Source organism: Mytilus trossulus, unplaced genomic scaffold (genome assembly GCF_036588685.1).
Source record: "Mytilus trossulus isolate FHL-02 unplaced genomic scaffold, PNRI_Mtr1.1.1.hap1 h1tg000601c__unscaffolded, whole genome shotgun sequence".
Lineage (NCBI taxonomy): Eukaryota > Metazoa > Mollusca > Bivalvia > Mytilida > Mytilidae > Mytilus > Mytilus trossulus.
This window is the reverse complement of record NW_026963418.1, coordinates 29,522-42,500: the sequence shown is the minus strand read 5'-3', so window position 1 is coordinate 42,500 and position 12,979 is coordinate 29,522.

Below are 12,979 nucleotides of genomic sequence, written 5' to 3'. Positions count from 1 at the left end.
ATATTCAAGCCCCCATGAACTATTTCGATTCTAATAGGACAAATACGGCATTTTTTTTGGATCGAAGCGCTCTAGGTGATGGCATTATTTGCCGTTCCAATATATAAACGCACTATTAAATTGACGTAAAATAACGGAGCAAACTGAATAAATGATGATGCTTAAACTATTTATAATAACATATTTAGATAATTTTAGATAAATCTAATTATTATTGTACTTATATGTCTCATATGTATACAAAAACGGCTAATATAACTCATTTTAGCATCATTTGTTAACGTTTCCTTGTTGTGATGATTTTCCGTTTCACAAGCGTGTATTTTCCCGTAAATTGCTTATATTCTGAAAATATTTAGAAAAGCATGGTATAATATCCCAAGAACAAATTGGTTTCTCTAAAGGTAAAATGACTAGTGATCATCTTTTCGGCTTAAAAACTCTAACAGATAAGCACACACAAAAAGGTTCGAAACCATTATATACATGTTTTGTTGACTTTAGAAGAGCTTTTGATACGGTTAATCATACTGGACTGTTTTATAAACTTAGTAAAATTGGAGTTGGAACTCATTTTTACAATATAATCAAAAGTATATATTCTAATAACATACTATGTATAAAAACACGAAACATGTTAACTTCAGACTTTAGATCATATATTGGAGTAAGACCAGGAGATAATCTTAGCCCAATTCTCTTTAAAATATTTATAAATGATTTTAAATCTTTATTAGATGAAACCTGTGACCAAGTATTGCTATCAAATATTTCATTAAATTGTCTTCTTTATGCTGACGATCTTGTACTGCTTTCTGAATCTAAAAAAAGCTTACAGAATGCATCAAATAAGCCGGAAATCTATTGTCAAAATTGGGGGTTAGAAGTTAATTTAAAAAAAAAAAAAATCTGTAGTTTTTAATACATCTGACCGTATTAAAGATGCACAGCTTTCATATAAAGACACGTACATCCAAAATACCCAACATTATACTTATCATGGCGTTACTGTTAGTGCATCTGGCAGCTTTTCAGAAGCCAAAACATGTTATATTAAAAAGGCTTAAAAGCATTCTTTAAATATACAAAATATTTTACTAATTATAAACCTAATATCTCCACTCTAATGCACATTTTTGATCACACAGTGAAACCTGTATTATTATATGGTTCAGAAATATGGGGTTGTATTAAATAAAAAAAGTTTAATAATGACACAGAACTAAATTATTTCTATAGATTGTGTAAAGATCTAAAAAATGAAAAAGTGCATCTAAAATTCTGCAAGGCATAGTGTGAACTGTGAACGTGGTATAACTCTTAGATGCGTGTTTTCTTTTTCTGAGTTGTTATTGACTTTGAACAAGCTGTCAGTACTCTCTGATCTGTACTAATGGTCTTTTCATTATTTGGATGTACAAGTACCCTCCCACGCCCACCCTGTGTTTTGTTATATCAATTTCAATTTGTATCTAACTGATGAGCCTTTTTTTAACTGATGTTGACAATCTGTTCTTACGTTGAACAGTTACATCACTGTCCCAAGTTAGGGGCGGGTTGGTCGTCCGCTAAGATGTTTAACCCCGCCACATTGAATGTGTAAAATTGAGAATGGAAATGGGGAATGTGTCAAAGAGACAACAACCCGACCATAGAACAGACAACAGCAGAAGGTCACCAATAGGTCTTCAATGCAGATAAAAACTCCCGCCCCGGAGGCGTCCTTCAGCTGGCCACAAAACAGATATTTATACTAGTTCAGTGATAACTGACGTCATACTTAACTCCAACTTTACACAAGAAACTAAAATTAAAAAGCATACACGACTAACAAAGGTCAGAGGCTCTTGACTTGTGACAGGCGCAAAAAGCGGCGGAGTTAAACATGTTTTTGAGATCTCACTTCTCCCGCTATATCTCTAGATCGCCCGAACGTATAAAAAGTATAAAGGTTTTGTATTGTACCAAGTGTACTCGTGAGAAAAATAGATAATTTAGTAGTGGAACAATGGCTTGAAGACGAAATAAATACATATTTGTAAGGTGTTTTGTTTTAGCTTTGGAAGCCAGTAAATAGTTGGGACTTTCACTATATTTGGTTCTGCTTGTAAAGAGGTAGCTTAAAGTTTATGTTTGTTACAGCTGTCGTTTTCTGAAAATGAAGTCAGTTGGAATGTTAGTGAATTGATGATTTTTTTCAGAACCTCAAAGTGAAATTAACTTCGAACAATAATGATATTATAAGCAGCGTTATCGTTCGAGACTAAAAAAAAATTCTTTGGTTGTCTTCCTATCTCTCAAATAGATTAACATCATTAATGTGTAAGGTTAACATTGGAATAACTGAATCAGGTTACAATTAAGTAACATTTGGGATCCCACCTTTATTATTCTTCATCTATATAAATGATCTCCCGTTTAAATTAGAACACAGAGTCTGAACTATATGCAGATGACACAACTTTGCATACATCATCAAAATCTGTTTCAAACTTAAACTCTTGTTTAAATAAAGACTTTGAGAAAACGTAATTGAATGGTGTGCTAAAAACAATATGATAATAAATAACAATAAGTCCAAATGTATGCTTATGGGATCTGAGAGAAAACTTGAGAATTGTAATGATGTCTTGTGTGTACATGTATTATCGCAAAATCAAACTGCATTTGACAATGTGGAAGTAGAAGAACTTCTTGGTATCCATATTGATAAAAATCTATCATGGTCAATCCACGTAGATAAAGTATGCGAAATATTTTCAAGCAGATTATACCTGCTAAATAGATTAAAACGATAATTACCTCGTAAAGGTCCTTTATGATAATAGTTATATATTACCAATATTTGATTATTGTTGCACCATATGGGGGTTTACCGCAAATTTCAACATTGAGCGGATTCATAAACTACAAATACGCGCAGCAAGATAAATTTTGAATCAGCCTTTTGATTAGTTATCAAATATCAATGTTTAAAGAACTTAATTGAATAACCATTTTTACGGGGATAAAATATTTTCAAGGCATTTTAATGTTTAAATGTATGAATGGACTCGCGCCAGTAACAAGTAACTTTACTGCGTGCAGTGATCTATATAGTTATTTTCGCAGGTCAACAACATCTGGACATCTTGATATACCAAGGCCAAAGTCTGCATACTTTCAATATTCTGGTCTAATCATTTGGAATACGTTGCCAACTGATATAAAGAATTTAAGAGATCATAGGTGATTACCATCATTGATTTTCCCTTATTAGTCTTTGTAAATTTGCACTTTTCAAACAAATGTGTAGAATTTATCTCAGTTTCAAATAAAGAAATGCTTGGAAAGAGTAAAGTGTTATCCTGTTCAGTACTATAGAAAACGTTCACATAACATTTCATTGCATATAAGAAAATAACATTCACTGGAAGTTAAACAATCAAATTTCTCCCCTTATTTAATCTGTGTACAAGGTTTAGTAACCATGTAACCTCAGTTTACAAAATATTCGATAGAAATCCAAAATAAAGAAATAATGGTGCTTTGAAATAAACCAAAACATATGTTTATAACACAGACACAGTATTCATGCTTGTGTAGAACTTGGAGGTGCGATGGTACTCCGAACAGCGATGGTTACGCTGAAGTGCGATGGACTACGCTGAAGATCGTTGGGTAACACGCTGTTCTTGATTTTTAAACACTTGTTCTCCGTTAAAGCGCCCAACGTCAGAATAAAAAATGATAAAATATAAATTGCAACAAAACTTGTTTATAAAGAATATAGAACATCTTCAAAGTGTATTCTATCCACCCTATAAATTTTAGCATGTAATGTGCTACGTACCGTTGATTTTTAATGATCGAGACAGTTTAGATGAAAAACAATAAAAAAAAAAAAAAAATTTAACGTCATTTTATTTCCTTTGACGTCGTGATTTTCAATGCCAAAATGCTAAAAAACTTTTATTGATTCACGTAAACCTTTATTTCTTTTTCTTGTTATTTGAAATTTAAGTATGATATTCAGTCATGTCTGCATTATTATTATACATATAAGTTTTTTTTTTATCTCTTTAACACAAATTAAGGTGATAAATCTCCAATTTGAACTTTTCTGTGCGAACTCTTACGATAAACAATCGACTCAGCATTTAGTCTTGTACAAAGCAGGTTTATCGGACCACATATGAATTAGCACGTTGTGATTGGTTAAACGCCGTCACGTGGTGACCCCCACTGAGACCGTATGGGGTTAGTAAGTTTCATATGGGGTTCATGACTCGTTAATGGCGACGTCATCTATTAATGTTGTTGTGTTTTATTGTTTATTTTTCAACAAAACGCAGCAGAAAAGTCCAGCGTTCGATAAATTCGTTATACGGTTAACTACTGACCCCCTACGGACCCATAGAGGGTGAATAAAATTCATAAAAGGGGACTCGGCCTCCGGCCTCACCCCCTATGGAGTTTGCTAACCCTCTATGTATAACATGCTTTCAACCCGAATACGCATATAATTTGCCACTGAATCTTCCTCCTTTTTGTCATCATCCTATTTACCAATCTGTGTTACCATGATGATTATCCTTGATGTGGTCATATTGATATCGAAAACATAATATATATAAATCAACTGTTTTAATTTCAAAATGCACAAGTATAGCGTATAACGCATGAATTTCTTGCTCTGAACTTTAATTTTGAAAATTTCCTTCGAAGCCAAAGCACAATCCTTGTATGATCTTGTATCTTTGATGGGTTACTTCCTTTGATATTCCTCAATACCTTTTTGTTCATTGTATAGGAAATTTGAAGAAAACAAATAGGAGAGACGAGAAGTGTCTATTAGTTTCTTAGCAGACCAATGGAAGTATGTTTCTTAAAACTGAACACTTGAACACTTTAATATAATAATAAGAAGATGTGGTATGATTGCAAATGAGACTCCAGTCTAAAATTCAACTAATAAAAAAAGTCGGCAAGATAAATTCGAAACACAGTGTTATAGTGACCTAATACGATATATACAGGGTCAGTAAATTCCATATGAGGTTCTTTTTTCGCTCAAATCCCTTGTGGAATTTACTGACCCCGTATTCATCGTTTTAGGTCACTAACACACTGTTGTAACTAATAATAGCTGACAAAAATTTAAACGAATCACTTATTTGATGATGTTTACAGTTAGCATAATAATACAATTTTAGAGGAGATATGATTTATTGATTGATGTTTTCTGAACGTACAGTGGCAAATATTTCATGCGGATTTATGACGGGGAGAAGAATATTAAAAAAATAAATGAGAAGTAACGCGTTGTCGTTGATAAAGAATTTAAGAAGGTTCAATAAAATTATATAGAAAAAAACAATGACGAGAGAGACACGACAAAAAAATGATCGAGCAAATATAAAATATTAAATCATTTTCCATAGATATTTTATTCATCCTCTTTGTTTGTTAGTCAGTCAGGGGCGTTACTTAAACAAGTTTTTTTTTTTTAATTACTTATATAAGTAATTTTTGTTTTTAAAAATAATAAGATTACTTAATAGAGTTATTTTAATTTTCAATAGAAACATAGACTTAATGTAGTTTTCATGATTTTAAACACTATTGTTTATCATAAAATAAAGAATTTATCAGATTTGAGAGGAGTATAGCGATAAAGGGTTACTTTAAAAACAATGACAAAAATATTACTTGAATAGGTTATTTTAAACATTTATGAAAAAAATAGCAATTACACTTATCTAAGGCACATATGTAAGTGATTTGGGTTACAAATTATAAATAACTTCAGGTCTTAATTAATTCACAAGTATCTATCTATTTATATCAGTCTACCTTGAAGATTTTAGTGGAAAATGATAATTTAATAGTCCCAAGAGACCAATCTTTGACCCAGAAGCGTCGGTATGAAAGATAAACTTGTGCGTCGGAAAGTTAATAAGTGTTTCTGAAGAATTAGTTTTTATATATCAAGGGAAAAATAACCAGATGACTTTGAAAATTATTTAAAGCTAGTAAAATCTGTATTATTGGACACCTATAAAAATAATATTCAGAAAAGTAACTTATACACGTTATATTTAAATTAGCCTCGTTTTCAACATTACTTGTATAGGTAATTTTAATTGTTACTTGTTTAAGTAATGCCCCTGACTGTTAGTTGTAGCCTATTTAATCTCGCAACTTTGATTTTTAAACAACCAGTAACGACCACAGCTTCTCTTTATAGATCCTCTTATACTAACAGTCTTATAGTACTATGCATCGTATTCCGCTTGAATATCATATACTTTTTCTTTAGTTATTTGAAATAATCCAAGATATAGGAGGTGGATTATAGATTAAAAAATAAATTTTGAAACTTAAGAATAAGGTGAATTGAAAACAACAGAAATACATGATTAAAAGATTAATGAAACTTTACGTTTTCTGCATATTAAATTCATTATTTACAATATTCTAGTAGATCATTTCGAAAGAAACGCTGATCTTTCAAATTGGTTGTAAACGCAACTGGTCAAATGAAATAAGCGATGCAAATTTTGTACATTCATAAGCATCATTGTTTTTCGCCAAAATCACGGGTTTGCATGAGTTAACTTATCATTTCGTTTCTTATTGTAGGCAATTTTAACCTTACATCCTTCTCGTGCATTGCGTCAGGAATTATTTAATTTTGTTCACCTTAAAAAAAAGTTCGTGAAAATGTCAGACCACGATAATCCGATAAGTAACAAAAATATCTGCAACAATGGTCGAAAAAAAAAAAAAGTTATAAATTCCATGCGTCCGAAGCGAGCACTTTTTTTTTTATCTATCTTCATCATTTACGCCCAGCGACAAGTATTCGAAATCCAAAGATATGAAAGAATAGAAAGAGTTGATGAGCTATTGACGAAAATGACACACAGAAAATAGTCAAATCAGTCGAATGTAACATTGATTGATGGAGTTTAAAACCTTAGGTATCTTGATAATTCCAAAATATATAAATTGATCATTGATTAGAATTGTAAGGATTTGCAGAACCAAAACATTGTCATAATTCGTACGTCTTAAATGTTCATACTGATGCTCGAGGACGGAAGACATTGTCTTTAATTTTTTAGGGTATAACATTTTTTTAGTACCTACTTATATTAAATATATTTCATTATTCACCAAAACAATTGATTGATAAGCAATGTTTCTTTCTATATTGTGTTGGACAAATGAGTAATCAATGATAAAATATTTTTGGTGATCAAATTTTTATTTCAGATTTCTCTTAATGTCGGTTAGGTACCGGTACTGTCACTGTTATTAAACTGAACGTTCAACTCCTCATTACTAGTACCTCGAATCACAAGGAAAATATGATAAAATATACCTCATATCATCTTTACTTTTGTTTATTATCCCAGCTATCCAACTTATTTCGAAGAAATTGAAATACTTTTTTTTCTCCAAGTTTTATACTTATTTTAAACGTGGTATTATTTATGCAGTACAGGGACAGTATAAAGGGGGGGGGGGGGGGGCTATACGGAGAAGTGTCGTCATACGTATGTTGTTGATACAGACAAGACAATATATATTGTCAAAATGTTATATAAGGAAGTTTTCAAATGCAGGAATTGAACCCAATAATTTTACAGAGAAGGGCATATGAAAAGAGACAAATCGCCAAAAGAGTTACAGAATACAGAAATGTAGATCTCCTCCCCTAATACAGACCGTTATAATATATATATATATATATATATATATAGCATTGTGACCGATAGTTTTGTTTAATCTATCTAACTGCTTTTTATTCCGAAAAGAATGTTATACTAGGTGATGTTAATTAATGTAACGGAATTTATATCAGGCCCTTTCAACCGACGTCCTAATTTCGATGAAAGAAATTAAAAGCTTCTCTGCTTATGCAACACGAAAAAAGAAAGAGCAACTTTTATGGCTTCTTGCAATTGCATACTTGTTAAATCGTATTGAATTCGGTATCAAATGTATATTAATCATAAAGCTGCATATCTTGAATATTGAAAACAGGTCTAAATTGTTTACATGCATTATAGCGATTGATATAAATCATCCGGTTCGGCTTTTTTCTTCATCTAGATTTGAGAAAGAAGCAACTCTGTTACACTCAAACAATTAATTTATAAAAAATTTTACATGTTGTCTTCTTATGTCGTCTGAGTTACAATATATCATTGATCTGTTAGTGATATATCCGCCATCCATTATAACTATCTAATATGTTTATTTGGCATGTCATTCTCGATAAAAGTGCGGACGTGATAGAAATCACTCTTTACCAAAATGTTAACGGAGATTACATTCCATGGAGGTTACATTTCGACGACTTTGTCATTTATCAAATTATAAACCGTAATAACACTGTGTATCATCGCCACCGGAAATTGGGTACTAACGAAGCGGAGAGAAGTAGAAAAAAAAGTAAACAAGTTAAGAATTCATTCAATTTAAAGCATTTCCACTCATTTGATGAGGATGCCGCTTAAGATATGATTTTCTGATATATAATTCTTTAAATTATTAGGCCGATAAGTACAAAATTAATACAAGATTTTGCGTAATACTCCAAAACTTGCCCCTTAGTACCGGAAAATTTCGAGGTCGATCGTCCTCTGTAGCCCCATTCTCAAGATATTGAACTGTTTTTCATTATTTTGCCAGACACGTTTTTAGATTATTATAGTGTGGCATGATATTTACTGAAATTTGTAGTCAAAAACATGTATTTTAAAGAATATAGACCATAAAAAATAAAGTCTAGGGTACGGCAACTTGCTCGTGTTGACAAATTTACTGTATGGCAACTTGTTTTCAACTGTATGGCAACTTGCTAATTATAGAATAGACTAAGTTATTTATATCTAAGGTGGGGGAGAGGGGGTACCCTTTTATGTATAACTGTTTTTGTCCTTTTCAAGGTTTTAATTTGTTTAAAATTTTTATTTGACTGATAAATTTTAAAAACTGTTAACTGTTTTCGACCCACTGTCTGTAATCTGTTTTGTTAAAATTTGCAATGTTGTTAACTGTTTATTTGAAATTGAGATTCCTGTTATCTGTTATTTAATACTTAAAGTGTTCACTGTTTTTGACACTATTTTCTCTGTTAACTGATATTAACTGTTATTTACAAGAATCCCATCAAAATTGTCTGTCCATTTCTTTTTTTTTACGTTGCTTCAGCAAAGGAGTGACATATTCAGCATATACATGTATGTAACTGTACATGTCTTTAAAAATCTCTGAGTATAGTAAGTCCTTAATATAATTGAGAATGGAAATGAGGAAAATGTCAAAGAAACAGAAGCCCGACCAAATAGAAGAAACAACCCAACACAACGATAAAATTATGCACTAGGAAGGGTGTCAATTCACAGATAGGGAAAAAAATTTAAACACCCTCTTTCCCTTCCTTCCTAATAAATAAGGCTTACTATTTTAGTTATGCATGTGTATATTTATGGAAAGAGAAACGTCCATAGATTTGATTTCCAATAGTTATAATGGTGAAATATAATATTTTTTTGTGTGTAACAATGGCAACAATCAGCATTTATTTGATACCAAATATTGCAAAATAGGGGGTTGAACACGTCACAAAGATCTAAAAAAATTGGTCCAAAGGAAAATTTCAATTTTCAATCAATAAGAGTGATACCTTTCCTGAAACCATAGACATATATCTATCAAAAGGTAAAACAAATTAAATGCATTTCTGCTGTTTTTTCCATAAAATTAAATTGAAAAGATCGAGCTTCAAATCTTTGTTTAAAACAATACAAAATTTCTAAATCTATGGCGGTACGGATAGGAACGTATGGACTTTCAAACTGAAAAATGGCTTATAAAACATGTTAAAAACAATCTAAATGTTCTTGTAAACCCACTAGGAAGGCTTTATTAATATTCAACTAAAAATCAATGCAATTGTTCAAAAACTTTCATATTTAGAAAATTGACCATGGCTATAATGCGAAACTAAACCTGTTACTGTGTATACCTGAAGCTGTCTCCTAAGTGAGGAGCAATCATTTAACTACAAAAAGGGGGTAGAAGTTTAATGGTTGTTTCTTGAAACATATAAATGAACCAAAATTTAAAAAATGAAACAAATACAAGACTATATACAAATGTAGCAAAGGTTAGGGACTCAAGTTGGGTCATGCAGGTGCAACAAATGCGGCAGTGTTAAACATATTTAGGGATATCTCATGCCCCTCTTTATACGTTTAACCAATGTAGTTATATATGCCTTCTATTTGTAATGTATCCAAAACGTTCAAAGGAAAGGCCACTTCTTATCCAGCTAAAACCCTGCATGGCCAGTCCTATGATGAAAATAATTCAGATGTATATGAAATGTTTGATAAGTTATATTGACCCAGAGTACCTGGACGGAATTGTGAAAAATAAAGTACCTTTTCAATCTGCAATTCGTAAAATAACTGAACAGTGTGGCCTGGTAGAAGAGGCCGAAAATGAGGACTTGGTTCTCAAAGATGTCAAATTTGCTAGTCTACGACTTCAGAAATGTAAAGATGGACCAAGGTTTTTTTTATATCAGCTCAGAGTTCTTAATTGGGACTTGGAGATGAAAGAGCGCTTCAATTTGTGACACCTTACATGTTACTTTCTGATATATACACTGGTTTTGATGATTTAAAATAAATATCAGTAAACCTTCGTAATTCCTTTTAATAAAATCTTGTAAGCAATGAGTCGTATGAATACCCTGACTGAGATCAGATGTAACCATAATTTATAAGAGCCCTCGCCATAAAAACAAATGTTCGCGCCCCATAGTATTCACTCATTCTATCTGTTTGTTACACTTTCCTACGTCATGACGATAACCCAAGTTTGCTACGACTGATTGACATAAAACATTTACTCAACAATATACATAACCAGAAGAAGCCTCCCTTTTGCTGTTTGAAGCAATTTCGATTATTCATGACATAGTCCTTTTTCTTGGAGTCAATCACTCCGTCTGCTTTTCCATCCGTTCAATTGTCTGTCCATGTGTCAATAAAAAAATATGGTACTTGCTTGTGTCTTCTGAAAATTAGTCAGCTTTATAAATGACTCCTTATGGAGCTCAAGTTGGCATTTCTGCGAATTTGTACAGTGGTTGTCAAACTTTTGAATACATCAGTGAAGATATGCACTTCCCCTTTTCATTGCTTTTGGGTTCGTTTGGAAAAACGTGTAAATTAAAGTTGCTGTTAACTCTTATCAGCATTTAAAATTTGTTGTTAACTGTTTTTGCCAAAATCGAGGTGTTATTAACATGTTAACCCCCTGCCCCCATCTAATTATGCATTGGATAAAATGCTTTAGATAGAAAAACCATTTGCTCGACAGCATTTAAGAATAGATGTATGCACATTATATATTTTTCAAAAAGAAACTGACAAGAAAATTAATTTGAAATGCAATTCACGATTTGTTTCTCCTTACATTCGATGAAAACAAAGTATTTTCTTAATTTAGTCTATCCGAATTCTCGATCCTCTGGTTCGATGGTTGTTTATTTTAAACAATATTTTATTCAAATAAATTGAATTGGATTGGGCAATAGGCATAGCCTATGTAAGCCCATGTCGTTTCTTCATCTCCATCTTATTTGTTGTTTTCATAAATTGTTTTATTACACTGTATATGAGTTAAGCCGTTAGTTTTCTTGTTGAGTCCTTCCACATTTTCTGTCGGTGCTTTTTATAGCCGACTATAACATGTATAAGGTACGAGTTTTCGTTGTTGAAGGCCGTACGATAGCATATAATCGCTTGCATACACTTTATTTTATCATGATGGATAGTTATCTTATTTGCTATCATACCACATCTCCACTGTTTTTATCTAAAAAAAATAAAATAAAACAATTCAAATGAGAAAACTAACGGCCTTATTTATGTAAAAAATGAACGAAAAACAAAAATGTAACACATAAACAATCGAAAAACCACTTAATTACAGGCTCCTGACTTGGGACAGGCACATACATAAATAACTTTTAAAATTGATATTTTTGAAAAATTGTCCATTCCACGGAGATTACACGCTTAACAAATCTCTACAGTTTTCAACTTTGCTTCGTTTTATTTCAGACTGATGTAACTTGGAATAAATGACCATTGTTATGAACAAAATTATTTATGGTAACCTTATGTTCAAATTTAACTCATTTTACACTCTATAGTGTACTAAATATTTTGTCCTGCTAGGTCTTTTATCCATCAAAGGAAATTTCAGCTTTTCGAAGAAAACATTATGGACGGCCGGTACGATCACGATCGTTGTGCAATATGTACTAAACTTTATAAAAATTAAAAATATAAATAATAGAGAAATCTAAAATTCTCAGATATAAGTATAACAAGCTACGGGTATATAACTGGAAGTCGTTAGGTTTGCTTTCTTACGGTTGGACAAAATAACGTCATAAAATGGGCGCTTTAAACAGTGTGAAGTGCGATGGTGACTTTGTGACGCTAACTTGTTGATAACTATAACGTTGTGCACGATGTTCATACAACAAGACGTTACACCACCACGACGTCAAAGAGAGTTTTTTGAAACTTTTGACGCACGTTTATTCAATTTGCAAGTTTCATTTGCTTTTTTCGTGTAGTTGGTTGATTCTAAATCTGTCTCTATTAAATTTGTGATGTCTATTTACCATGAATTTATTTATATCAAGTTGTGGAAATCGATTAAATAATTTTTACCCATAATTAACCTTAAAATGTTGTATTGTCGTAAGTAATGAACTTGAAGGAAGGGAAAATGGGACAGAAGTATACGGTTTTCAATAAATGAATTATAACAAAACTTCACTCCCAGACTGCTAAGATTGCATGGTGAATATCATATGTAATTTTTTCTTATCTTGATGGTGATTCAACCCTTATACAAATATATATATTTATATATCCGACACTCTGCACGTAAA